Source organism: Suricata suricatta, chromosome 4 (genome assembly GCF_006229205.1).
Source record: "Suricata suricatta isolate VVHF042 chromosome 4, meerkat_22Aug2017_6uvM2_HiC, whole genome shotgun sequence".
Classification (NCBI taxonomy): Eukaryota; Metazoa; Chordata; class Mammalia; order Carnivora; family Herpestidae; genus Suricata; species Suricata suricatta.
The window spans coordinates 129636713-129664594 of record NC_043703.1 but is presented as its reverse complement, the minus strand read 5'-3'; the positions used below and the strand labels follow the sequence as shown (position 1 = coordinate 129664594).

Genomic DNA, 27882 nt, shown 5'->3' with positions numbered 1-27882 from the left:
TTGACACATCCTCAAAGGCAAGGGAAATGAAAGCAAAACTGAACCCTTGGGACTTCATCAAGATAAAAAGCTTCTGCAAGGCAAAGGAAACAATCAAGAAAACTAATAGGCAACCGACAGAATGGGAAAAGATAGTTGCAAATGACATATCAGATAAAGGGCTAATATCGAAAATGTACAAGGAACTCACCAAACTTCATACCCAAAAAACAAATAATCCAGTGAAGAAATGGGCAGAAGATATGAACAGACACTTCTCCAAAGACGACATCCAGATGACCTACAGACACACAAAACGATGCTCAACATCACTCATCATCAGGGAAACACAAATCTTTTACTCTTAAAACCAGTATATTTTTATGGTACATTTTCTACATAACTCTTCTTTTGTAAATTTAAGAATATTTTGATTAAATAAGACTGCTGATTTTGCTAGTTCTTCTAAAAGGGACTTCAAGAAAGTAAAAACACACTATATATTAAAGATAGAGGGGAAATGTGCCTTGAATTTGCATCTTCTTTCTCACACCCAATCTGTAAATAATAGACATAATTTATTTTTAAACCTGAATCATTGGGGTACCTGGGTGGTTCAGTCAGTTGAGTGTCCAACTTTTGATCTTGGCTCAGATTATGATCTCATGGTGGGTGAGATCATGCCCCATGTCTGGCTCTGAGCTAACAGGGTGGAGCCTACTTAGGATTCTCTCTCTCTCTCTCTCTCTCTCTCTCTCTCTCTCTCTCTCCCCCGACTCCTTGTGCTCGCTCTCTCTCTCCCTCAAAATAAATAAACATTTTTAAAAAATTTTTAAATAAAACCTGTATCATTAAACTCTCTCTTTAGATTTAAAATGTTGAATATAAGACTTCTGAGGAAAGAGTGTGCTCAGAACTTAGGATACAGTAGGCCAAGTACAGTAAACACACAATAAATTTTCTAATTTTACACCTAAAACAAGGAGATGCAGTCACTAAAAAATAAAAATATATATGTAGGACTTAGTGTACTCTTGCTTCACCAAGCTATTCTCTATGGTTATCAAGATCAGAATGGTACTCTAACTCAGAAAGTGGATGTTTCTGGCAGCACTGAATGTATTAGTTCCAAAAAGAGACATTTATGGGGCTCCTGGGTGGCTCAGTCAGTTGAGTGTCCAACTGAAGTCATGACTTCATCTCCGGTCATGATCTCCTGGTTCATGAGTTCAAACCCCACATCTGGCTCCGCTGCTATCAGCACAAAGCCCACTTCAGATCCTCTGTCACTCTCTCTCTCTGCCCCTCCCATGCTTGTGCTCTCCCAAAAATAAATTTAAAAAAAATTTAAAAAGACATTTACATGATGTAAGTTAGTAAATGAGTAAATAAATATTAAAAAACAAAACTCAGATAGAACTGTGAACTATTTTAAAACAAACACAGTGCAGTGCATATCAAAACCTCTAAATTGCGGGGCACCTGGGTGGCTCAGTTGGTTAAGCGTCTTGATGTTTGATCTTGGCTCAGGTCATGACCTCATTGTTCATGAGTTTGAGCCCCGCATCAGGCTGTGCGCTGCCAGTGTGGAGCCTACTTGGTATTCCTTCTCTCTCTCTCTCTCTCTCTGCCTCTCCTTTGCTAGCACACTCTCTCTCTCAAAATAAATATATAAAAATTTTTTTTAATTTTTTTAACCTATAAATTGCAGTCAGAGAGGTATTCTGACACAGATTTACAGTCTTTACTACAAATATTAGGGGAAAAGTTTAATGGAATGGATCCATTGAGCATTCAACTCAAGAAGCAAAAAACAAAAAAGCAAAGTAGCAAAGAAAGAAGTACAAAATTAATAAATCCAAAAGCATAAATCAATGCTTGTCCAATGAAAACAAAGATTCTTTTCTTAAATACTAGATAGATAGATAGATAGATAGATAGATAGATAGATGATAGATAGATAGATAGATAGATAGATAGATAGATAGATAGATAGATAGATAACTCTTAAAAAGGAGTCAAGAACTTAGAATTTAGGGGCGCCAGGGTGACTCCATCGGTTAAGCATCTGACTCGTGATTTCAGCTTAGGTCATGATCTCACAGTCGTCGGATTGAGCCCTGCATCAGGCTCTGCACTGAACATAGAGTCTGCTTAAGATTCTCTCTCTTGCCCCCTCTGCCCCTCTCCTCTGCTCATGCACTCTCTCCCTTTAAAAAATTTTTTTTGGAATTTAGGTGTATGTGTGAGTGGGTGCATGTGTAAGCAAGTAAATATGAAGATGATGGGATCATAAATCAGTGGGAAATTAAATACATTCTATTAGGACAATCAATAAAATTCATCAAAACAAAATTAAGTTTCGATACCTCCCCACACCCTCACACAAAAAAATGAATTCCAAATGAATCAAAGAAAAACATAAAACAAATACTATAAAAACATTACAAAAAATATAATAGTTTTATAAATTGAGGGTAGACTAGAAATAAAAAGCAAAAGCTATAAAGGACTATGTACATTTCTCAATTATGTACAATAACCACAAAAATATACTTAAAAACAACAGAATGGATCAAAATATTTGCAATATGCATAACAGAGAATTAGCATTCAGAATTACAAACAATTTAATCAAAGTAACAACCTTTCTTTTTTTCTGCACTAGGAGTGTCATAAACAGCTCCATGATTGTTATCATCCCTTCTCCTTAGCTTTCTGCAGACTTCCTACATATACTACTGGAAATCCACCTTCTAAAACCCGCAGGTCACCTGACTACATTATGTTGATAGAAAACGAAAGTCCTGGAGAGTCAGATGACCAGTTGTCTAGATAGAGATGCACATCTCACCACACATAACTTCTAAAACGATTTTGTAATCATGTTCTAAGTATCCCCTGCCTGATTAGAACACAATCTCTGCAAATTGCTTTACTTTGCAGTCACATGAAGTTAATGTCCCATATGAGAAACTACTCTAATTTCTATATAATGCAAACTAATATTTGATAACCTCCTGTCAGTCTGACATAGATCAAAAAAAATGTTGTAAAATTTGTTATAGTTAGTTTGGGTGAGTTGAGTATCCAAACTATATAAAGAACTGATATAACTCAATACCAAAAAAACAAAAAACAAATAATCCAACTAAAAATGGGAAGAAGACATGAGCAGACATGTCTCCAAAGAAGACACGCAGATGGCCAATAGACATATGAAAAGATGCTCAACATCACTCATCATCAGGGAAATGCAAATCAAAACTATAATGAGATATCACCTCACACCTGTTGGACTAGCTAAATTCAAAAACATAAGAAACGCCAGATGTTGGTGAGGTGAGGAGAAAAAGGAACCCTCTTGCACTGTTGGTGTGAATGCAGGCTGGTGCAGCTACTATGGAAAATAGTATGGAGGATCCTCAAAAATAGATCTACCCTACAATCCAAGAGTGAAACTACTGGGTATTTGCCCCCAAAATATAAAAATTCAAAAGAAAAGAAGAAAGGAAGGAAGGAAGATTTTGTTTTCATTGTGATGAAATCTACTCTTACCAACTTTTGTATATTACAGCAAGATATAACAATCCTCCCCTTCTTTTTCAACAAGAGGAGGTGGATAGGTAATCTACACAAGGAGAAATATAAGCAGGCACTGAACATAAAAAAGGATGCCAGCCTCACCAGTCTCTGCATTGAAAACTGTACCTCCACCTAGTTGTAGGGAAGAGAGAGGACAAAGAAAAACACAAACCCTTGCCCTTGAACCTTTTTAGGATATTTTCAAAACAGGGATGGAGGAAAAGAACTTTGGTGTGCTGAAAGGAGACTTTATCCAAGGATCTCCCTCCCAAAATTTGAATCGTGGCTTCAAGAGTCTCTTTGATCCAAAACAAGTTGTGTCTCCAAAGTTCTGGAACCTTGAGAGCAGCACAAGCTCTTTGATGTTCCCATCTGCATCACAAATACAATCACACTTTGTTTTCCTTTTGGGATCACCCATTCTGCAGTGAGTCTTATGTGTAATTACTCTTGAAAACGTCCCCACGTATAAATCAGGCCACAACGTTTTCATGCAAAAAGCACCCAGTCTTCTAATCCCAGAGTTGCAACATGAAACCTAGCCAACGTCTTAGAAACCACAGACCTGGGCTTGCCCACGAAAACACCACTCCCAGGGGCCCAGGCGCCAAACCCCGGTGGAGGGTGCTCAACCACATGAGACATTAAGAATGAAGCAGAAGAGGCAGAATTAACAGCTAACACTCAAGAGAACATCAGGGGACATGGGCCAGGCTAGGGGAAGACATGACGGTTATATTAGCACTCAGCACCAGCCACAAGGCATCCGAGGGCATGACAGCCTGTCCTAGAGACCAGCCCTCAGTTTCAGGAAGTACTGCACTTAACCATCTTATTTGGTTTTAATTGTGGTAAAATATACAGAACATAAAATTTACCATCTTGATCATTTTTATGGGTACCATTCAGAAACATTGAGTGCACTCATGTTATTGGGCAACATCCCCTCTGTCTACCCAGAGAACTCTTCCCATCATCCCAACTGAAACTCTGGGCCCATTAAACACTCACTCCCTGCATCCCAGCCTTCCTCCTCTCACCCCTGCCCTGGCAACACAGTTCTACTTTGTCTTTATGAATTCAACTACTCTAAGTAGCTCTTACATAAGCAGAATCATACTGAATCTCTTTTTCGGACTGGTTTATTTATGTCCTTGAGATTCATCTATATTACAGCAGCTTTCAGACTTCCTTTCCTTTTTAAGGCTGAATAATATTCTACTCTTATGTATATACTGCATTTTGTTTATTCGTTCATCCTTGGATGGACTTTAGGGTTGCTTCCATCTTTGGGTTATTTCAAAAGTCATTATGCCTTTTCTAAAGGCACCTAGAAGATGACCTACTGCAAAGTCTGTGAGCTTTATTTTCCCTCAAATCAGCATCATACTTAACCCAGACTCTTTGTGCTGTACCTTAAGGTCATCTTTTCCTTGTGCTCAACAAAGCCTCTGCCTCAGCTCTACCACTTACAGGCTGTAGGACTTTTAACAAGACCCTCCACTCTTCACCCCTCTACCCCTTGGTTTCCTCATTGGTAACAGGGGAAATATTTGCAGGACTTTGTAGAATGTTAAGTGCACCGAAGCACAGAGGACACCTGGCCCCGAGCCTGACACTTAGTAAGAGTGCAATATTGGTAGCTCTTTGACATAAGTAGACTTTGTAGAACTTAAAATTTGTCCATCTTCTGTACTCAATCTCAAACTCCTCTAGATGACTCATGTTTCCTAATCAAGCCCTTTTGTGTGCATGTGTGTCTGTTTTCAATGAGTCAACTTTCACACATAAAGATGCCAACATGGCTATCCATGTGTCCCTCCAGAATGGCTCAGGACTGAGCAGCGAAGGCCATGCCATGCCATCCAGCCTGGGATGCATCATTTCAGCCACCTAGGGGATGAGTTCTGGACCCACATTTCTTTTCATCTCACCATGTAAAAATACAGAAGCACCATCTTTGCTGGTGCCAAAATGAGGGGACTAAGCCAGCCGCCACCAGCACCCCCGCACACACATACACACATGCTTCCCTTTAGGGCAGGGTTTTCCACATGCTGAGGTGGCTCTTGAACCTGGATCAATTCGGCTTGCACCAGATGTTCAGGCTTCTTCAGACAGCCCTCTCCCAAACTGCCTCTACTTCTGGCTACGTTTGCCCCTTTTTATAGTCAAATTAAAGAAACAAACAAAAATGCTATTTCTTCTCAGCCCAGAGTAGCCTGCACAATCCCATCTCCAGGAAATTTGTTTTTGTATTCAGCTGAGTCATGTAGTTGGTGTCCTTGCCACCCTTGTGTTGGGGGCAGCTGCAGGGTTGACCACCTCTTTTGCCCCACAACTGGGATCTTCCCTCCCCCTCCTGGGCCTTCCAGTAGGGAAAGTTGACCATGGTTCATCTACTGTGGTAACCCGTTAGGCACGGCACCTACTCTCCCAGCAGCCCCAGTGTCAGGAACCCCAGCTGCTTCAGATGCCTCTTCCTATGGTCATCTTCACGATGGAAATACTAGTGGGAAGCACCAGAGCTTAGTTAATAAGGGGACAGCAGCCTATCACACTGACTTTCCTCTGGAGAACAAAATTGTAAAAGAAGTTGAGCTGGGGGTAGGGGCTCAACTCCTTGAAAAGTTTCCAATTTTAACTCCCCCCGTTACTAGCTGTAGGGTAGTCATCAGTGGAGTGGCTGCCCGGTCACACTACTTCCCCCAGGAGCCAGGGGCTCTGTGACCCATTCTCTGGCCATAGCTCACAGAGTCTGGGGAGAAACATGTGGCCAACCACCTTCATAGTATGACAACTAGCCAGTAGCAAATCTTCCTTTTAACTGTACAAATTGTTCTCATGGGAATCCCAGTATGAACCCAAGCTTTATCTGCTTCTGAATCAGATTCAGAGTCTAAAAGCTTCATTTGTACATGTTATGGGCATGGCTGTCAGGTCCACTCCCTGGAATACGCAGTGCCTATCGCAGCTCCTAGCCAGGGGCCTCCTGGACCCCAGGCAGGCCCCCAGCAGCATTCTAGCTGGAAGGCGTGTCACTGTGCCACAAGGGTCCCCAGGGCCCCAGACACCTGCTCCTACCGAGGTCTGCCGGTTTCAGTTTTCCCCAAGAATCTGGAAATGAGCTCCATGGCCCTCCAGTAAATTCCTGTTTATTGCCTGAGCCATCACAACCTGAACTAATATACTGCATAATCTTAGGCCAAGCATATTAGCCTGTATGAGTGTAGAGAGGCTGTGAAGTGGTGTAGACAAAGCAGCCAATACAAGGCTGGCCCTAAACAGAACCACCATAAAAAAACAGCAACCCCCGCTGCCTCACAAGACAGAGGTTAGGAGAGTATTAAAAGTGGAGGGGGGGCGCCTGGGTGGCTTAGTCGGTAAGCATCCGACTTCGGCTCAGGTCGTGATCTCACAGTTCGTGGGTTCCAGCCCCACGTCAGGCTCTGTGCTGACAGCTCAGAGCCTGGATCCTGCTTTGGATTATGTGTCTCCCACTCTCTCTGTCCCTCTCCTGCTCATAATCTGTCTCTCTCTGTCTCTCAAAAATAAGTAAATGTTAAAAAAAAATTTTTTTAAGTGGAGGGAGCAAGGTGAGATAAGTGTGCAAAGCTGGAGTGATGGGCAGCATGAAGGGTGTAGGCCAGAAAGACCAGCTTTAGCCAGTTCCCACTTGTGCCTCAGACTACTGCCCTTGATTCCCATCCCTAGCACAGGTCCCAACATTGTCTATTCTGATGGTTTCAAAAAGCCCCCAATCCCTGAGTATCTGTGCTTCTCTGCATGCTGAGTCCTATGGACATCTACCTTCTTTAAACAACCCCCTGGGTGAAGATGATGCCTATGATGGTGTGCTAGGAGAATAGCAGTCCACAGAGCTGCCCACCACCTAATTCCCAGAACCTTGAATATGACAACATGGAAAAATGAAGAAGGATTTAAGGTTGCTAATCACATGACAGGAAGATTATCCCGATTATCTGGAAGGACCCAATATAGTCACAATAGCTATTAAAAACAAAACGGGGGGGTTCCTGGGGGACTCATTCAGTTAAGCATCTGACTCTTGATTTCAGCTCAGGTCGTGATCCCAAGGTCGTGGGATCGAGTCTTACATTGGACTTCACATTAAGTGTGGAGCCTGCCTAAGATATTCTCCCTCTCTCTCTCTCTCTCCCTCTCTCTCTCTCTCTCTCTCTCTCTCTCTCTCTAAAATAAAAGAAAAAATAAATGTTTAAAAAAATTTTTAATAAAAACAAAAGAGGGATGCAAAGAGTTGCTGGAGATGTGGTGTGAGGACTCAGTTGGTCATTGCTGGCTTTGAGATAGAGGAAGGTGTCACAAGTCAAGGGATCAGCAGCCTTTAGAAGCTAGGAATGGCCCTCAATTGATAGCCAGCAAGAAAACAGGGGGTTCAGTCCTACAACCACAAGGACTTGGGTTCTGTCAACAATTCAAAATGAGCAGAGAAGCAGATTCTACCTAGAGCCTCCAGAGAGGAACACAGCTCTGCCAACATCTTGATTTTCACTTGGTCAGACTCATGTCGCACTTCTGACCTCCAACTGTAAGAAAACAAATGTGTATTGTTTTAGGTCACAGAGTCTGTAGTGGTTTGTTATACGAGCAATAGAAACGGATACAGATGGTAATGACGCGTGCATTGTACAGGCCTGTGCTGACTGTTTTATATGCATGATCATGTTTAATCTTCACTACAGCCCTGAGGGTGGAGGGGTGGGGAAGTGGGTAACAATCAGTGTCATCATCTCCATTTCATAGAACAGGAGAAGGAAAGCCCTGTCCCTTTCCCAAGATCACACAGCCCCTAAGTGGGGAATTGGTACTGGATTCCAAACTGATCAGACTTTAGAGCTTGTCCATAAACTACATTGCAATTGTGCTTCCCCAGAGCCTGGGGCCTCACACAGAGCCACAAAATAACTGTTGGCTTTTTAATGCATGCACACACACACACACACACACACACACTCATGCACACACAGAGTAGTGACACCCTGGCCATCTTTTGCTACTCCATGGTTGTGCTGACTGGCCCCACGTACCCTGTGTACAGGACTGTCTTCCCATTGGTTTGGTTATGCAATTGCTTAGAACTTTTTGGTTTTAGGTTCTGGTGACACTTGACACAAACTAGCAGCTCCAGTAGGGACCAGCACCACAGGAAAGGCTGTGCCACTTAAGAAAGGGTTAACCCAAAGTCCACACCCCCTGCCACTCCCTTCCGTGGGAGATTCTAAGCCACTGGCTTCAACGAATCATCTTAAAAAAATTTTTTTAAGAAATCAAGCAAATCATGTAATAATATAAAATCTAAAGTCTTTGCTTAATTGGAAGGAGAAAATAAAAGAGTCTTTAATGGGTGGTGTGGTTTCTTTGACTATCTGAGGAAGATCAAGATTACAACCATCACAAAAATCATGATTTGACACAAAGAGGCACAATCTCTGACATTTCTTTGTCACTAATTCTCAGAATTCTAAAGTGGAATAACCATCATTATAATAAACCATGGTTTTTCAGAGTGTGACCTACTGAATTACAAAAGGGGTTTCACCCTATGTTAATCCCTCAATGACTTTTCGCTTTTCATATTTGGTGTTATTTCCTCCTTTTGCAAAGAGCAGTCATGACACAGGCCCAGGGAGGGACCTTCATTTTCTACGAAGACTCAGACTTTGGCCCCATAATATCACGGCTGTTGGTCTCCAAAGGAAACATCTCTTTTTATTTAAAAGAATTACATCCAAATTTATGTGTAAGGTAGGCAATCTCAGGAATGAGGAACCTTTTAGTTCGGCAAATAACAAATTAGGAAAGAGTTCCCAAAAGAGTGTAATTGTTTTTCTATGAGGCCCCTGCTCGTAACCTCAGCTGGGAACCACGAGAGCATCTGAAGAAAGGAATTTTGCACTTACACTCTTCCTGGGATTCCTGAAGTAAAGAGAGAAATAACAATATGACTTGTTATTAAACACTTCTAGGCCAGGGAGAAAGGAGGAAGTAGATATTAAATACATACCATGTCTCAGAGGCTGTGGAAATAACAGCCATTACCATGTATTGAGTTTGACTCTCTGCTATGCCCATCACACATATCATTGCACTTATTATTCACAGCAATGGCATAAGCTCCCAATGTGCAGATGGACAAACAGAAGCCAAGACAGGTTTCTGTCCTAATGTGCCTCAGTTAGTGGACCATGAGGTCCAGATTTGAAGTCAGGGGCCAGAAGCATTCACATGTATGTGCTGTTATCATTGTTACAGTTGAGGGATCCTTGTCACTAATTACCAAGGGTCACTCATATGGATGGAGGCAGCAGGAGCCATGAAGTTGAAAACCGCACTGTCTTTTTCTCAAATAAGGCAAGTTCGAAGAAGGTGGATGTAGGGAAAGGCGGCCATTCAGAGGATTTCCTACTTGAAAAGTAGGTGACAGACAGCCACCAGTTTACCTCAGGTAGGCTGAACAGATGGGACAGATGGGTCTCTCAGGTTGTCAGGGGACCAGAACAAGGAAAATGCAAGAAGTCAAAAGAGGAACGGGTGCTACTGAGGGCTGCAAATAAGGGGCTGGGTGAACTCTGCTGGGTGAGCTGACAAGAGCCCAAGGTGGCCCTGAGTCACACCTGCACACAGCCCTCTTGCAAACAAGCCCAGGAACCCATGTGTCTTCTGAGTATGAGAGACCTGGTATCCAGAGCAGGAATGCAGGGCGTGGAAGGGATGAGGAGGAGTGTAACCAGAGGAAGGCAGCTGAGCCAAGCACCTTTCTCTCTTTCTCTGTAAGTCAGTACTTTACATGCAAGAAAGAGCTATCAAGCAGTTCTGGTTTCTATCCTTTTAAAAGCAATCACTTCCCCAAGGCGCCTGGGTGGCTCAGTAGTTGGGCATCCCAACTTCAGCTCAGGTCATGATCTCACGGTTCATGGGTTCAAGCTCCACATCGGGCTCTGTGCTGACAGCTCAGAGCTTAGAACCTGGAGCCTAATTGGAATTCTGTGTCTCCCTCTCTCTCTGCCCCTCCCCCGCTCATGCTCTATCTCTCAAAAATGAATAAACATTAAAAAAAATTTAAAACAATCACTTCCCATGCTTTAATAAAACCACCTTTTTGCATCAAAGGAAAAAAATAAAAATAAGCAAAAGCAATCTCTTTCCCACCACTACATATAAACTACTTCTTGAGAAGAGAAAGAAGTTTCCATTTGATGAAAACACTGGGCCATGAAGCTCCTCCCTTCACAGAAGCTATGTAGTAACATCATTCCTTCCTTCATGACACACCGAGTGCCCGCCATGTGTCAGACCCCACACCAGGCACTTGGGAGCCATGCAGAGGTGAAGAAGGCAGCATCCGAGGATGGCTATGCAGCTGTGTGACACAGCAAAGGTGCTGACTCAGGGCTGTGGGGGCACAGGAAATGTCTGTTCCAGTGCAGAGCAGGGTAACCAGCATTGCCTGCTTACCCCTAGAGGTGAGGAGACCATGGAGAAAATCACACAGATTAGGCAAGTTTCTCTCTGGAAGCCCTGAGACAAGCTGAGAAGCCACCAAGATGGCTGATTGCAGAGTTCTGAGCAAGAGACACTTTCTTTCCAGACTTCTGGCACACCCACCGAGCTACAAGAGAGCCTAAAGATGCTTCACACCCATGGCCTCCTGTACAAGGGAAGGGAAGCAAATGGCCTGGAGAAAATGGCCCAAGAGCCTTTCAGGGACCTGTACAAGAAAACTAGATGACTGTCAGATGAAAAGCTGAAGTCTACCTATCTTGCAATTTGGTCTGATCACCAATTTGGTCTGATCCTTCTCTCCAATCACTCATTCATCCATTCATTGAAACATTTACTGAAACATTTGTAGAAACACTTACCAAGCACTCATTTTGTGCCAAGAACTGGACTTGGCTCATCATCTTCTCTAGAACTACAGGATGTAATGTTCACACGGAAATAACCTTCATTGATGCTATTTTGAACTTATTAGTCATGAGAAGTGTTGCAATGCTTTTGTCATTTGGTATGTCTCTACTTTAATCTCAGTCTGATCACCTATTGGTGGAAAGACCCAGCAAAAAACAAGTGGAGCATTGAAAGCATCTTCAGTAGATTATGGAAATTAAAATTATGGAATTTTATGGAAATTTATGGAAAGTATGGAAAACCAAAGACAAAAAAGTTCTGAAAGCAGCCAGAGCAGGGAAGACGTGTGAACTTCAAAGGAGCACCAAGGAGACTGACATTACTTTTCTAATAGAAACAATGGAATTCAAAAACAGTGGAATGATTTTTGAAGTCTAGAAAGCAAATAGCTTACAGCCTAGAATTCTATACCCAGTGAAATATTTTTCAAGTTGAAGGCACAATAAATATGCTTTCAGACCCCAAGTCCCCACAACAGAAACCTGAGAGCATTCACCAAAACAAAATTGACACTGAATGAAATACTAAAAGACATTATTTAGCAGAAGGAAAACGTTCCCCCCACAAAAAGTAAAAGAGAACCACAGAAACAAAGAAGAGCTACACAAAAAAGCCAGACATGTGGGTAAATGTAAACAAATATTAATTGCACCAAATAATGATGACTTAGGAAACCAAAATACACGTAGAATTAAAATTCATAATACTGTAGTAGCACAAAAGGCATGAGAGGTATAAATAAAATTCGTGTCTTAAGGTAATACCATTGTCTGAGAACTAATAAAAATATTCATTTATATTTAAGTGTAAAAAGCCAAGAATATAAAACTAACAAACTAATGGAAATTGGGTAATAAAGATATTTGATTCATACAAAAAAAGGCAAGAAAGGAGAGAAAAAGAAGCATAAAACAGGTACACAAATAGATAACAAATTTAAAGACAGCCATAGCTATCTAAAATGGAAATACAACAAATGTTCCAGTTAGGAGCCTGAGGTGACATCAGTGAAAAGAAAGGAGTAAGAACCTCCAAAAGTTTGTTCCTCCATAAAAGCAATAAAATAAAATGGCAAAATTTCTCAAAAATCAACTTTTTCAGAACTCTGGGAATTAACCAAAGGCTTACAATAATCCAGAAAGCCTTCAGTCAAGAAAATCAACTAAATCTTATGAAGAAAAGAAATAAAAGGTATCCTACTGGAAAAGAAGATAAACTGTATCTATCTGGAGGTGACATGATTTTATATAAATCCTAAAGAATCAACAACAACAAAATCTATTAAAGCTAATAAACAAGTTCAGCAAGTTTACAGATATACAATCAATATTCAGAAAGCAGTTATATTTGTATATACTAGTGATGAACAATTCAAAAATGAAATTAAGAAAACAATCCCATTTACAAAAGTCTTGGAAGGAAAACTAGAAACGAAAAAAATAACCAAAAGAAGCATAAAACTTGAATTTGGAAAACAATACTTTCTGGGACAAAATTAAAGATCTAAATAATGGAAGGATCTCCTGTGTTCATGGATAAAAGGCCTAATGTTGTTAACGTGGCCGTGCTCCCCAAGTTCATTCACGGATTCAATTGATTCCTATCAAAATTCCAACTGCCTTTTTCCAGAAATAAACAAATTGATCAACAAATTCATAGGGAATTAATAAATACCCTAAGTAGCCAAAACAATCTTGAAAAAGAAGGACAAGTCTGGAGAGCGCCACTCAGATTTCAAAACCTACATAACCCTACCCAAAAAAAGGTACAGTAATGAAGACAGTGTGGTACTGACATAGGAATAGACATATGGACATAGTGATCAATGGGCTAGAAATTCCAGAAATAAACTAGCAATTCTAGGAGTAGCGAAAACCCAAATGAGAAAGATAAAACAATAAAGTTTCTATAAGATCACACAAAAAAGTGAAAAGTAGAGTAGTAGGGGAATGTAGCTCCACCAATCATATCCAGCAAAGGGCTCATATCCAGGACATATATAGAAAATCTTATGAGCAGACACAGACTAGCAAACCAATGTAAAAGCTGAGAAAATAGGGATGTCTGGGTGGCTGAGTCGGTTAAGCGTTCAACTTTTGATTTCAGCTCAGGTCATGGTCTTACAGGCATGAGACTGAGCCCCGCATCAGGCTCCGTGCTGAGCATGGAGCCTGCCTAGGATTCTCTCTCTCCTCCTCTCTCTGTCCCTCTCTCTCTGCTCCTCTCCTGCTATCCTCTTCTAAATAAATAAATAAATAAACAAACATTTCAAACAAAACTGAGCGAATAATATAAACAGGCACTTCACAAAAGGAGATATCCAAAAGGCCGACAAACATCTAAAAAGACACATGATCAAAGGCTTAATCATCAGAGAAATGCAAATTGAAGCCACAATCAGATACTGCTACACATAGTCCAAAAAGTAATCTAAGCGTTGGTGAGGATATTCTGCAAACCATTAGACAATATTCGCTAAAGCTGAAGGTAAGCATACCTTGTGACCCTTCAGTTCCAGTCTTAGATGCACACCCAACAGAGATGACTACAGATATTTGCCAAAAGATACGCTCATGGCACCATTATACAAAATAGTCCCAAACTGAAGAGAACTCAAATGTCCATTACGGGAGAATGGACAACGAGTAAGTAGACTGCATGAAAAAGCGTATACAATGGACCGGGCAGCTGGGTAGCTCCAGTGGTTGAACGTCAGACTCTCGATCTCTGCTCAGGTCATGATTCTAGGGTCATGGGATCTAGCCCTGCATCAGGCCTCACTTGCTTGAGGTTTTCTCTCTCTCTCTCTCTCTCTCTCTCTCTCTCTCTCTCTCTCTCTCTTTCTCTCTCTCTCTCTCTCTGTGCCCTTCTCCCCCACACATACTCTCACTCTCTCTAAAAAAAAAGAAAAAAATTACACAATGGAGTTCTATATAACAACGGAAAAGAAAGAATTGCCACTTCAACAACACAGAGGAGTATTAAGCAAAAGAAGCCAAGCTCAAGAGACTACGTGCTGTATGGCTTCAGTTATCCAGAGCAAAATAAAACATGTAAAATAAATCTATTGTGAGGCAAGCTGGGACTGGGGGTAACCTCTGGAGGAGGCGATGCTTGGGAGGAGACACGCGAGCATATCAGGTGCTGGTAAGGCTCAACGTCTTTATCTAGTTGGCGTGTTGACTCTGCAATAATTTAGCATGTTGCACACACTGTTCCCTATCCATGTTCTACTTAAACTCTAAGGGTCGCCAAGAAGGCACTGGAGAGGCCATCCAGACCCCGGCAGGAGGAGTGTGAGTAGAAGGCGGTGCAGGTGAGAGTGAGGCTGAGCAGAGCCCGCGAGCGCAGTCGGAAGGCAAGACCGGGACTCGTCTCTCATCAGCTTTGCCAGCAGGGCTCACGGGCTGGTCCCGCTGAGTTGGAGCAGCTGCTTCTCTGAGGATCAGACACAGACCTTGTAGAGGGCCCGACTCTGTCCACATGGAAAACTTTATCTCATTTGCCTCCTCCCCACAGTTTTGAACTATATCCAACTCCTTTCCTTCTGATAGCACAAAAGGAAGGAATGTACACGGAATTGACTAAAAAGTGTCTCTGAAGATGACCGAGGGGAGGCGGGGGGCGGGGGTATGAGGAGCTTTCAGAAGGCAAGTGAGCAACACCGCAACTCCAACACCCGAGTTAATCGCTGTCGGGTGTGGTCACAACCTCTTCGACGGTCACTGCTAAGGAGCACGGCAGAAGGTGCACCAAGGGTCAGGCAGTGCTCGCCACAGTTTAAATGTGTGATTAACTTGTTCGATCTCCCCCAGTAAGCCTGTGAAGCATGTTTACCATCATTATTCCCAATTTAGAGACGAGAATGTTGGGGCACAGAAATGTAGGCACCTTGCCAATTTCCACCGCTAATTACTAGCGGGGCTGGGACTCGATACATATGCTTCACATCTACACTATACCACCTCCTGATAACACAAGTCCAAGCTACCTCTGGGTTCATTTCTGGAGGACTGTTCCTCAGGACTTCATATCTGGTGCATGTAAGCCACACAGAGAGGAGAAAGTGTGTGCTTCAGAGAAAGACCCTGCAGCGCTGTCTGATTCCTCCTAGAGATATCACATGGCTAATAAAATGATGAATGACAAGCGTTTTATGGAAGTGACCACAAACACAAAACCTCACCAACTACAAACGATGTTCTTTCCAAGAGGTTCACGTTGGGTTTGCAAAGTTGTATTCAATCCCAGCCTCAAGTCCTGCTCTTTGTTCTATAAAACGGAATTACCACCAGCCTTAGGAAAAAAAAAAAGGGCTTCCAGGGAGAACTTCTCCAGGCAGACCGCTGTCAGCAGGTGCTGGTGTTTCTAGCCACCATTCCAGTAGTGCCCGTGGGACGGTGGCTCCCTGGTCAGTGATGCCGCCACCACTCGAAGCAGTTTGCATCTGCCTCCAGAAGCGGTCCATCCATGTCATAGTAGAACTGTCCCCCTGGCTGGTACTATTGGGAAGCCCTCCTCCCTCCTCCTCCTCTGGAGCATTCCAGAAGCAGTCTGTTGGATGGGGGCTCCCATGAATGTTCCTTGCTTCTTCTAAGGGCTGGAATGTGGGAACACAGATGTAAACCGGCCCAGGGATTTCACTAGACCCTGACCTGCCCCAAACTGGGATGCTCTGCATTCGGAGATAGCTGTTTCTTTTCCAAAAGGGACCTTGTCTTTATCATTTATGGGGATTTCTAAGATACCAGCTTTCAATAGTGGTAAAGAACCAAATGCACAATTCAGAAGGTGTTATAGATCAGTTGCATTGCGTTTAGTAATCCCATTATTTTCCAGTGGACTATTAATGCCTCTCCCAAGTCGCCCAGTCACCCTTAATTTGCAACTGATAGAACCATCTCCATCAAAAAGCATGGCCACAAAGAGAATGGCTGCTTTTTATGCTAAATCTGGAAGTCCTCTCTTGCGCCAGGACAACAAGGAAATAAACAGGGATAATATGGTTGTGGTGCTGGTGAGGCTGTGCCTGAAGTGGAGAACACTGTTGCCTCAGGGATCACCCTCCCAGGAAAGGGAAGATGGGTCTCCACTGCCGGTACACATCGTAGTCCTCTCTAGACTGTGTCTATAAGATTTCGTGTCTCAGCCACCACAATACAGAGTTCTGTGTAAGTGAAAAATGTTGGCTGAAACAATGCAAGACCTAAAGCAGTTGTTCTGCTACTTCATCCTGATGCAAACTTACTGGAGTTTCCATGCTCAGAATCTAGTGAGAGCCTGCTGCCTGCCTTCCACACTGGGAACACTCTAGCCTCCCTGAGTCCTGAACCATGAAAAGGAAGGCATATCACATTCTCATCTTTGCAAGTTCCTACCCACATCCCCTGCTCTGGTGCTGGAGACCCAGACATGCATCAAGTTCTTAGGGCAACTGTGGAAACAAAACCCTAAGAGCGAAGTATCTGCTCAGGCTGGCTGCCCTCAGGCGGTGGCATTGATGGCCCTGCCTGAACAGCGGGGAAGTGCTGGGTGGAGGGCTCGGTGCCTGCTGACCAGGAGCTCAGGGAGCAGAGAGACCACCTGAGCCTAGTGAGGCTCACAGCTGAGTGACCTCCAAGGGGTTGCTCAGCCTTTCCGAACCCCACCTTTCTCACCTGTAAACCTGGCTAGTTAGATCTATTGACTGAGCTGTTGAGTGATTTAAATAAATTAGCCTAATGAGCCTAGCACAGTGACTTGCACAGACCCCATTCTTACATGCTGGGGGGCTAGAACCAGAACCCGCCCAGGATGCTTCCATTAACAGTCCTGCACCAGCTCACCCCCTCCCCACTGCCACCTGTACGTCCACAGTCTCCAAATAAGGAAACCACAGTTCCAGTATTTATTTTTGTTCAAAAATGATGTTTCAGTGATTTCTTCACCAATAAAGGTTCAGCTAATTCTTAAGCTTCACGTTAAGAAAATAAGGCCCAGAACACAAATGGATATTTTCTGCTGACCTTTAGAAACAGCCTCAGATATCTCTGCCTTTTTTAAGGAAAGCCCAGTGTCCAGAGGTGCTACTTCATGGCATCTGCTGTCTCTTTCTAAGCAGATATTGGCTGTCAACCATGGACCTTCCATTTGTCATTGGATGTCTCTCTGAACTGCTGTCACTCTTTTGATTCTACTTTGCCACAACTTTTGGTGAGCAAAAGTTCCATTTTTTTTTTTTAGAAAGGAAAGAGAAGTCAGTCAACCTAAAAGAACAGTTTTGAGTTTTTCCTCCTGAATCTGATCAACATATGCCACAAAACATCTAAGATCGTTAGAACTTTCTACCAAAAGAGAGAAAAGAAAATCTCCGGACGCAACTCGTATGATTCATAAGAGTTTTTCAAGCCCCTCACCTGCCTACCATCTTCAGTTGGTGAAGTTTCACAAATTTAATTAAAGATGAAATTTCTTTAAAAAAAAAAAGACACCTGAGTTTTTCCCCTCTTTTCTATTAATGCTTATCTACAATGCTATGGATGAATCACTTCCTCCAAGAATCTTGCTCTGGGATCTTATTATTTTATTAATTTTTAAAAATGTTTTTTAATGTTTATTTTTGGGAGAGAGAGAGAATGCGAGCAGGGGAGGGGCAGAGAGAGGGGGAGACACAGAATCTGAAGCTGTCAGCACAGAGCCCAATGTGGGGCGCGAACCGTGAGATCATGACCTGAGCCAAAATCAAGAGTTGGACACTTAACTGACTGAGCCATCCACGCGCCCGTATTTTATTGGTTTTTTTAAGCTACTACCAACCACCACAGCATGTGCTTCTGGGGTTAGCATTACACCAGCAACAGGTAAGGCTCTCACCAGTGCCTAGATATTAGGGTCTGCCGCCTCCAGGAAGCACTAAGATTTCTGCCTGGTGTCAACCAGCTCTGACCTGAACCTTCACAGAGAGTCTGCAAGTGCGTCCATTTCTGGCTGGGTTCATGTTTATTGTTGGCAAACAGGTGGGTAATATCAGGGGACAGGGTCGGGGTGCCGTGCTGGGAAAACATGAGACAGGGTAGTAAGCCACTCAAGAGGCAAAACTGGGGAAGACCACGTTTTACGTTTACAACCATCTGCATATTTAGTCTACCTTCTAGTCAAGGTGACACAATTTTGGCATCTGCTAAAAAGGCAAGGAAATGCACGTGTGTCTCCCAGACAAAGGAGCTGGGTGGGGCTCCGGGCAGAGCTTGAGGGGCGGCAAGTGCCTGCTCCTTGCAGGCCACCTGGGTCTCCACAGAGGTGGACAATGCACACAAGCGATTTGCCCTTTGCTTTCTAAGTAAGGGTTAATAAAAGTAATGCCTGAAGACATCTTTGCCAAATCCGCAAAACACAATCTCAGCCCTGAGACCAAATGGTTTCAATTCCCTGCTCCTTCTCCCCCTGCTGCCTTCAAGATAATGCTGGCAGACAAGCTGTGCAGAGAACAGGTTAGCAATCTGAGCAGTGCTCAGTCCTCCCACGGCCAACAGACAAACCTGCTCTGTTTTTCTCAGGATAACCTCACTGTGGTTCTTACTCCTGTGTCACCTTCTTTGAGTGTTTCTTTATTTTATCGTCAGCCACAGGGCAAAGGTCTAAATAGTTTCTTCTTGAAGGGCCGTCATCATGGCTCCCAGTTACTATGGGACCATCCCTTATTCCTGGGCAGACAATGACCAGGACACCCATGGCCCTGAGTCAGGCTGAGGAGGAGGTGTGCCTCTTATCCTAAAGATTGGGGGGCTCTCTCGCGTGCCTTGTTTTTCTATGTCTTTCCATATGTCTTATATCAACCCTGCCCTCCAGTTGGGGCATCCCTACATCAGCCTTCAGCTCTTACGAAGCCAATTCCCCTTTCACTCTTCCTTAGCTTGTTCTCTCTTGTTCAGTGGACTCAGGCACACCTGGATTCCAACCCACCTCCCTCATGACCAGCTGCGAGACTCTAGGAAAGTTGCTCAGCCTCTGAGCCTCACTTTCTTCATCTGGCAAACAAGGATAATAAAGGTGTTGCTTCCTTGAGTTGTTGCCCAGGAGAAACGAGACTGAGTGTGAAAAGTGCCAACACAGATGTGACACGTAGTAGATGCTCAGTAAGCAACATCACTGGTCAGGAAGGGGGAAGATCATCTACCTCATGGAGGTGAGAACTGGAAAACAACGGAATAAATGCCATCTGGTTGGATCCTCTCCATTTCCATTGAGGAACCAAAGAAGTTGGAGATTTGTTTTCCAAGGGTGCACGGGCATGCCTAGCTGTGGCGGCAGCAGGGGGCCACACCTCCTTACAGCCTTGCCCTATCTGTTGGCCAAGCTGTGTAAAGGCTCCTTTGCCAAAAATCTCAACAGTGACATTGCCGAGTGAGGATGAAGTAAGAGAAAACCTGGTGTGACCTAACACGCACATCATGTCCAAGAGATACTTCTGATCACAACTACAATTCAACTTCCTAAGAATGACAATGTGACCAAGTATTTTCAGAGCTCATTTCTCTTACTGGGAAACAGTGAGTGTGATAAAGACAATTATAATAACTTAAGAAAGGCCATCAAGGTCAAGCTGATGAGCTATAGAGACCAGGGTATGTCTCTCATAGTCCTGGATGTGAGGTGTTTACAGGACCTGGTCTCTCAGGAATAAAAGGTTACAGAGGTGGCCCCTAAAGGGTCCTTGTCTCCCTGATTGCCAGGGAGGTCTGTCTTAGTGCTGGCGATCATCATTCTTAGCAATCTCCAAACTATTCCAATTTTTTATCTTCTCCCAAGACAACAAATTCCAAATATTGACCAAGTTCTTTGTCCCAAATTTACCTTTTTAGACCATTCGCTTGGGGTAGAGATGCATTGACAAGGTGGCATTGGTGCCATCCATACACTTTGCCCTCACCACCACCACCCTGAATCCTGCCATTTCTTGAGCTCCTGCAGTTCCAGGCAATATATAAAGCCCTCACCAGCTTTAACCTTCAGATTCAGATAACAACCCGCAAAGGAAGGTCCTATTACCATCTTCACCTTACCAACGAAGACTGCTGGGTTCTGAACAGGCAGAGCCTTGTCCAGCATGCAAGTAGGGTGAGGACTCTTAGCCCCACCCCCCATCTCCAGGGAGGGTCTGGAGATTGAGTTCAGTCCCCATGCTAATGATTTAATCAGGCTGACTATGGAGTGACATTCCAGACCAAACCTGAAGCAATGAGGCTCAGGGCGTTTCCTGGATGGTGAACCTACCAATGTACTAGGAGGGTAATGTATCCTGATTCCACTAGCATAGAAACTTCTGCACCTCCCCAGCCCCCAGACTCTGTTGCCCTGTGTGTCTCTTCATCGGCCTGATCAGTGGTATCCTTTATACTAAAATGGTGATTGTAAGTGTAGCACTTTGCTGAGCAATGTTGTGTGAGTCTTTCTCACAGGTTATAAAACCTGAGGGAGGGACTGTGGGAACCCCAAATTGTAACCAAGTTGGACAGAACTGTGAGTGGTGTAGCGAGCTGGGACTTGTGGCTTCTGTCTGAAATGGTGGGCAGTCCCATGGAACTGAGCCCCCAAACCTGTAAGGTCTTCACTAACTCTAGATGATGTCAGATTGAATTGTAGGACACTCAGTGGGTGTCAGAGAACTTGTGTTAGAATGGACCTGAGCTCCACCCTTCCCAGCCCCTCGATGAAGTATCCCAATCCTGTGCCTTAGCCTCCACTTCAACAGTTTCTCTGATCATACACCTGTCTTTCAATGCAGTAGGAACCACCACACACCTTCTCCAGCTCAGATACTTCCTGGTTGTGTTAAATACAGTGACAGATGGTTAAAAGAAGGGTGTCAACTGGGTAAGGTTAGTATTGAGGGGCAGATAACCTAACACAGTCTTGAAAGATTCATCATCAATAATGTGACGGACAGAGGTGGCTCAGTCCATTAAGCATCCAACTTCAGATCAGGTCATGATCTCACGGTTCATGTGCTGACACCTCAGAGCCTGGAGCCTGCTTCAGAGTCTTCCTCTCTCTATGCCCCTCTCCTGCTCATGCTGTCTCACTGTCTCTCAAAAATAAATAAATGTAAAAACAATTTCTATATAAATAAAAAAATAATGTGATGGGCAGAACACATGTGAGCCTCTATTCAGCAGTATGTGCACTGACCATCACTGCCAGCATCATTGTTCACAAATGTTTTGGATTACCTTCAAGACCAGCACACGTTGGTAATGAATTAGACATACAGGAAGCGTGCTCCCATTGTGAAAGTTTAGTTCACCCTGGATGCTTCCCTTCTGCTCTCACTGATGTTACCCACACATCGATGATGTGGTCTGTGGGCCCCTTACATCCAGTTTCCCTTTCTTTCATAAAACTAGAGGCCAGTGATGGAAGATTTGTGTTCTTCCCACAAATCTGTTGGGAAAATTCACAGCTTTACTTAAGACCTTGTTTTTTTCTTTTGAAACCCAGCATGAGATTCTCTATCTCATTTTCCTAACTCAACACATAAAATTCCCCATGTCCCTAAGGTTCCCTCCATCTCCCCAACAAATTGAACCAAAGATTCCTCCAACAAAAATACTGCACTGCAAGTTTACGTTTCCAAATGACTATCACACACGTAGCCCTTCTCATTTTCTTTCCAGAGCCAAAGGGCTATTGTAATCTTCCTTTTTAAATATGAGAACACTGAAATCTCAACAGTGATAGCGAGCATGGACAAAACACTTATCCTGCGTGAGCTGCAATCATTTCCATGTATTTTCCCATTTGGTCCTTTCAACATCCTAGAAAACCAGTGCTACTGGTGACCCACTTTACCAGTAAGGAAACTGAGGTTCAAAGGAGCCAAAGAGATTACCTGAGACCACACAGCAAGTGAGTGGCTGAGCCAGACTTCTTACGCCCAAGTGCACAGAGCCACCTCCAAGGGCTCTTGGGTACCCAGCTAGGGTGTGAGCTCAAAGGACAAGCACCACCCTGCCTTGTTCCTTTGAGATGACACAACAGACCTTGGCCTGATGGTGTGAGAAGACACCTGCATGTCTGTGTCAGTTTCTTCCATCCCCTGGCACCTAGCTGCTAATATTCTCCCTTATGAGGCTGACAGAGTCAATGTCAGGGGGCAGCAAACCCATTATGTTACCCACTCCTCAAATTCCTGACCTCCTCCTTCTGCATCTCAAATCTGCCTTCTTGCTCCATTCCCTCTCCTGACTCTCCTGATACAAGGATCACTTCTTCCCAGCCTTCCTCCCTGGCACCTCCTCATCCCTGAGGTTCAGCTCGTTCTGTGCCCCTCTACACGCAAGCCACACCACTACCATCACTTTGACCACCGTTTCCAGGTGAAGACTGCAGGCTTCCAGGGGCAGGCCGAAGGCCTTCAATTCATCATGTTGGCCAAATTTTCTGAATACCTAGAATGAACCCAATAAATATTTGTTTGAGTCATAAACCCATAAGCAGGAGTAACCAATGGTTTAAATGAGTAAGGCACTGAAACCACTAAGAACAGCTGAGTAAGAACTGTCACTATTCCAAGCAGGGTGCTAGGCATTGAACATGCTTTTACCCAATCAATACTCCCCAAAATGCTAGGGTAGATGCCCTGATGACTCCCATTTTGCAGCTGAGAGAAGCAAGTTTTAGGGAGGTCTGGTGGTTTTCCTGAGAGGAAGTAACTCATAAATAGCACAGCTATGACCCCAGATGAGGGCCTGACTCCAACCTTTGGCTCCTCCCCCCAGTAACACACTGTGTGCCCTTGCTCAGTGCCCCTGCCCTGCCAGTCCTCAAAGTCCCCTCTGTGAAATAAAGGAATTGAAGGAGATGGTCGCCAAACCCACCTCAGCTCGACAATGGTGAGGGCCCCTGTAAGGTTCTCCCATTCATGACATGCACCCTGCCGAAGAAAGTCACAGAGCAGGAGATGGTGCTCATTTGGGGAAGGTGGCTGAAGGAATGGGAGAGGGAAGGGCAAACTTCTTTTCTCAGGGATGGACTTGCTTTGTTTCATTTGTGCAAAACAGTATGTTTTGGGCCAGAGAAAACATCTGAGAGCAATGGATGGGCTTTGAGCCACAGACCCAAGCTGCTGGAAGGAGCCTGTATTGTCCCACCTGGACCCCAACTCCAGGCTTGAACCACCCTCCCTAGTGCCCTCTGGCTTCCTTTCTGGAGCTCCTCCAGCCCCAGGAAGCCCCTTCCTACCCTGTCTGGAGCTTCTGCTTTCCCTGACTTCCCAGGAAGCCTCTGGTTCCCAGGATCCCTGGAGAGGACTCAGGCCCTCACCCAGCACCTGCTTCTCTTTCCCTTAGGTTTTGGCACCTGGAGAAGTCATGTTCCATGTAGCTGCCTCCAGCAGCTCCAAGCGTGATGAGATCCCAGAGAGACCATGGAAAGCAAAAGGTGAACCTAGGTTTGCATTTCTCTCCTGCAGAATAGAGCCCATGGTGCCCTAGCCCATTCCGGCTCCTATAACAAAATACCACAGACTGGGCAGTTCAAGCAACAGAAAATAATTTCTCGCTGTTGGGAGGCTGGGAGCCTGAAGCAGCAGATCTGGTTTCTGGTAAGAAGACTCTCCCTGGTTTGCAGATGGCTGTCTCCTCACTATATCCTCACACGCCAGAAAGGGAGCAAAATCATGTCTCTGTGCCTCTTCTGAAAAGGACACTAACCCCTTTCACAAGGGCTCCACCCTCACGACCTCATCACCTTCCAAGGGCCCCACCTCCTCTTACCATGGCATCGGGAGTTTAGGCTTTACCACATGTAAGGGCGGGGAGGGGCACAAACATCTACTCCATAGAGAAAGGTCATCAGGTGACTGTTGGTGTTCACAGCCCTGACACTCAGCTTCTGAGTCAACCCAGAATCTGCCAGAGAAGGTGAAACTGACAGGACAAACTAGGAACCTCTACGGGGCTCAGCCCTGATGAGGGCCAACTGCAGACCCTCCCAGGACCGGCAGCAAGGACAGAGAGGCCTCAGGGAACTGCGGGCCAGAAGCCACCCAGAAGGCCACCCCTGCCACATTTCGTGTCTGCATTCACCCCCTAGGAAGCCAGGACTCCGGAGTCGGTGCTCAGGACAAGGGTACCAAGAGCCCTCTGTAAATACTACTCTACTCACCAGTAGTTTAAACAGGAATTGGCATAGTAGGGGCATCGATGGCTTTGAGCCCAGCCCGGGCAACAGGCAGGGCTGGGGCCTCCAATCTCCTCCTCCCACCTCTGCTGCTCTATCATCCTGGGGGTCCTCAGATGATTTCCTCGAGAGTCATCTAAAGACTCAGTGAAGGAATCCAGCTACAGCGCTGCTCAGAGCTGCTCTCATCCTCACGGTTACAACAGCTCAGAGGACGAAGAACAGAGAGCAAGAGGACAGCTGTGATTTGTAACTCCACAAAAACACATGTTCATGGGTAACGAGCCCTGAGCCTGCGCACACTGAACTCACTCCAAACCCTGTCTCCTTCTGTCGGTCCTCCCCAGGTGCATCCTCCTGGAGCGATGCTTTTGTGAAAGCCAGACGCACAGTGGGAGGGACTAGATGATACACAACTCCCCAGGGCCCAATTTGCCAGACAGGACATAATCCATCTCGTACTTTCTGTCAACGTCCTAAGGACTGGATGCAGGATCTTCACTAACGAATGATGGCCAAACAGTACCCGGACCCATGCCTCCTTCAAGACCATCTCCTCCATTCCTGCCGATCTCCTTAGGCTTCCTGGAAGTAGGATTGAACCAGGAAAATATGCTTTACCTTTGGAGATGATTTGCCTAGAGGTCTGAATTTTCCACTCTATTTTTTAAGTGAGAACCTGCCCTAGCTAAGTGTTGTTCTTTAAAGGCATCTGCCCAAATTTGTGTCCCAAAAAGCTTGGCTTCTGAAAGAGCATAAGGAAAAATAGGGTGAAGATTCTGGAAGAGACAGGCCAGGGGTTGACAAGCCTGTCCATGGCCTGGAGAAAAAGTTTGAGGCTGCCCACCTCCCTCTCTCCTTCCCTCCTTTGCTTCAATTGCAGAATTTCTTCGCTCATCTGTTCATTCTCTGGGCTTTGAGTTTTGAGTAAGAGTATTAAACACACACGCAAACATACACACACACACATGCTGAAATGCCCACACCCAACCTATTTTTCTCATTTTACAGGTAGTAAATAGTTTGATTAGCATGGGTGATGGTTAAAATACAAGGCCCCCCTGGGGTGCCTGGGTGGCTCAGATGATTGAGTGTCAGACTCTTGGTTTGGCTCAGGTCATGATCTCATGGTTCCTGGGACTGAGCACAGACTCTGCTTAGGATTCTCTCTCCTTCCTCCTCTCCCTCCCTCTCTCCCTCTTCTCTAGCTCTCTCTCTCTTCCACTCTTGCTTGGTATTCTCTCTCTCTCTCCCTCTCTCTAACAAATAAAATAAAATAAAATATAAAATAAAACAAAACAAAACAAAATAAAATGTCCCCCTACATAGCCAGTACTCTGAACACAAATTGCTTTCTGCCCCTGGGGAAAGGGCCTTGAACCTCCAGCCTACCAGCACCGTCTCAGACCAGGACTCCCCCTCAACAGATTCTTAAAGGTTTGCTGGTGGGGAAAATAGATCTTCACCAACCAAATCCTCTTTAGACAAAGGTACTCTGGCGTGCGTTCTGTACCTTCACTTGGAGACAAGAAACCCTTCGCTGGATAGAACAAAAAAAGCCAACCATATACCTGGAGTCCAGATGCTATTCCCAAATGTGCTCATTTGACCTGCATAGTCCTTTTTTTTTTAAATTTTGTAAATGGTCAACATTTTAAAATAAGGCACTTTTGCTTTTTAAAAATTCTGACTCTAGCTTTGGAGTCAGGGGTCAGGAAATCTGGAAACAATAGGCTCTCATTTTCCCATGGCAAAGCCTAGCTGGAGTTGAGTGACTTTGTTCTGCTGAGATGGGGCTTGAGCTCCATGTGCCCCACAGCACCTGGTCCCCCCTGCCTGACAGTCCCCAGAGGTGCCCCCTGCCACTGCCGCCCACTTGTAGGCATGTGAGCCCACACCCCCACCCCGGAAGCAGACTTTGGAGCCTGGTTCTCTCCATTATATATCCCTCTCTTGCCTCAACTTTCCTATCCTCACCCCTATATCCATCTAGTTGCTCCTCAGAGAAGAAAAAGAAAGAAAAAATCAGCCAGCATCTGGAATTTGAGGAATGCCAGCACTGTTCCATGTATGACACAGCAGCGCAAGGAATAACTGTTGACTAACAATGAAGGATTTATCATCAGCACCGGAAGCCTTGGACCAGTTTCTGTGCTGGGTTTGAACAAAACATGACATGTTTCATGTCTAACAAGAGTACATATTTTCCCCCAGAGAGTAAAACTTCAAGGGAGGGAATTATCCAATAAGGCTCTCGCACCACTTTCCATCCAAAAGAGAGAAGAGTCGTGCCATTGACCCCCAAGGGTGAGATGTGTCAGAAGGGGGTGCTGAGACAGCAAGCCTCCCAGAGAAGCTGGCCTGGGCCTGGCATTGGAGTGGAGAGACTGGGCAGTGGGCTGTAGACTGGGAGAGAATGCTTGTCATCACCCAGAGTCTGCGTGTCACAGCCTCCCCCGCTGTTCTTTCTGGACGTAGACTAATCTAATCCTATCCAGAATATACCTCGGAGACAAAAAACAATGTTTGACCTTGCTGCCTTCCAGTTTTCTTCTCCCTTTCACTCCCTTCCAGCTGCTTCTATGAGGCCAGCGAGGACCGTGGAGTCCTGTCCTCTCCCCACACCAACCAGGGCAACACTGCCCTACAATGATAGACAAATCTACCATGTTTCTGTTGCCATGATTTAAAATAGTTTTTATAGTCTGGAACTCCTCAAGTGGCATTTTATGAAGAACCCGCAGGGGAAGAGCAGATAATGAGGATGCTCGTAATGGAGGGGTGAGCAGAAGAGGAGGGCGGGGCCCCACCCGCTCAGTGAGCTGCACCCCCACTTCTACCCCATCTCTCAGGGGTTCATCAGAGTTTGAGGGCCTCACAGGTGTAATTTGGAAACCTTTGCTATGAAGCCTTACACACATGTGGGGTGAGGGTGGTGACAGTGTTGTTAGCGGTGGTGGTGTTACCATTAATGGCCAGGGTGGGGGAGGTGGTGGTGTGGTGGTGACGGCAATGATAAACGGTGGTGGTGGTTGATTCTAGTGGAGGTGGTGGGGGTGGTGATGGTACTGGTGGCTGCAAGGGGGGTGGTCATGGTGATGGCAGAGGTGGAGATGATGGTGGTCATGGTACTGGTGGCTGGCGTGGGGGTGGTTGTGGTGATGGCAGAGGTGGAGATGATGGTGGTGATGGTACTGGTGGCTGCAA

General features: G+C 44.8%; 1 long non-coding RNA gene across 7 annotated transcripts in view; it reads right to left on the bottom strand.

Annotated features, from left to right (window-relative positions):
• Positions 1-7794: 7794 nt before the first annotated feature.
• LOC115290094 overlaps positions 7795-27882 on the bottom strand; it is a 49554-nt gene continuing 29466 nt past the window's right edge. For 5 of the 7 annotated variants that reach the window (XR_003907952.1, XR_003907956.1, XR_003907951.1 and 2 more), the window contains one exon: positions 7795-8132. This is a non-coding gene — a long non-coding RNA (uncharacterized LOC115290094). Of the gene's footprint in view, positions 8133-22862; positions 22944-27882 lie in introns of all 7 variants that reach the window. The other 2 variants (XR_003907955.1, XR_003907957.1) reach the window with 1 other exon arrangement.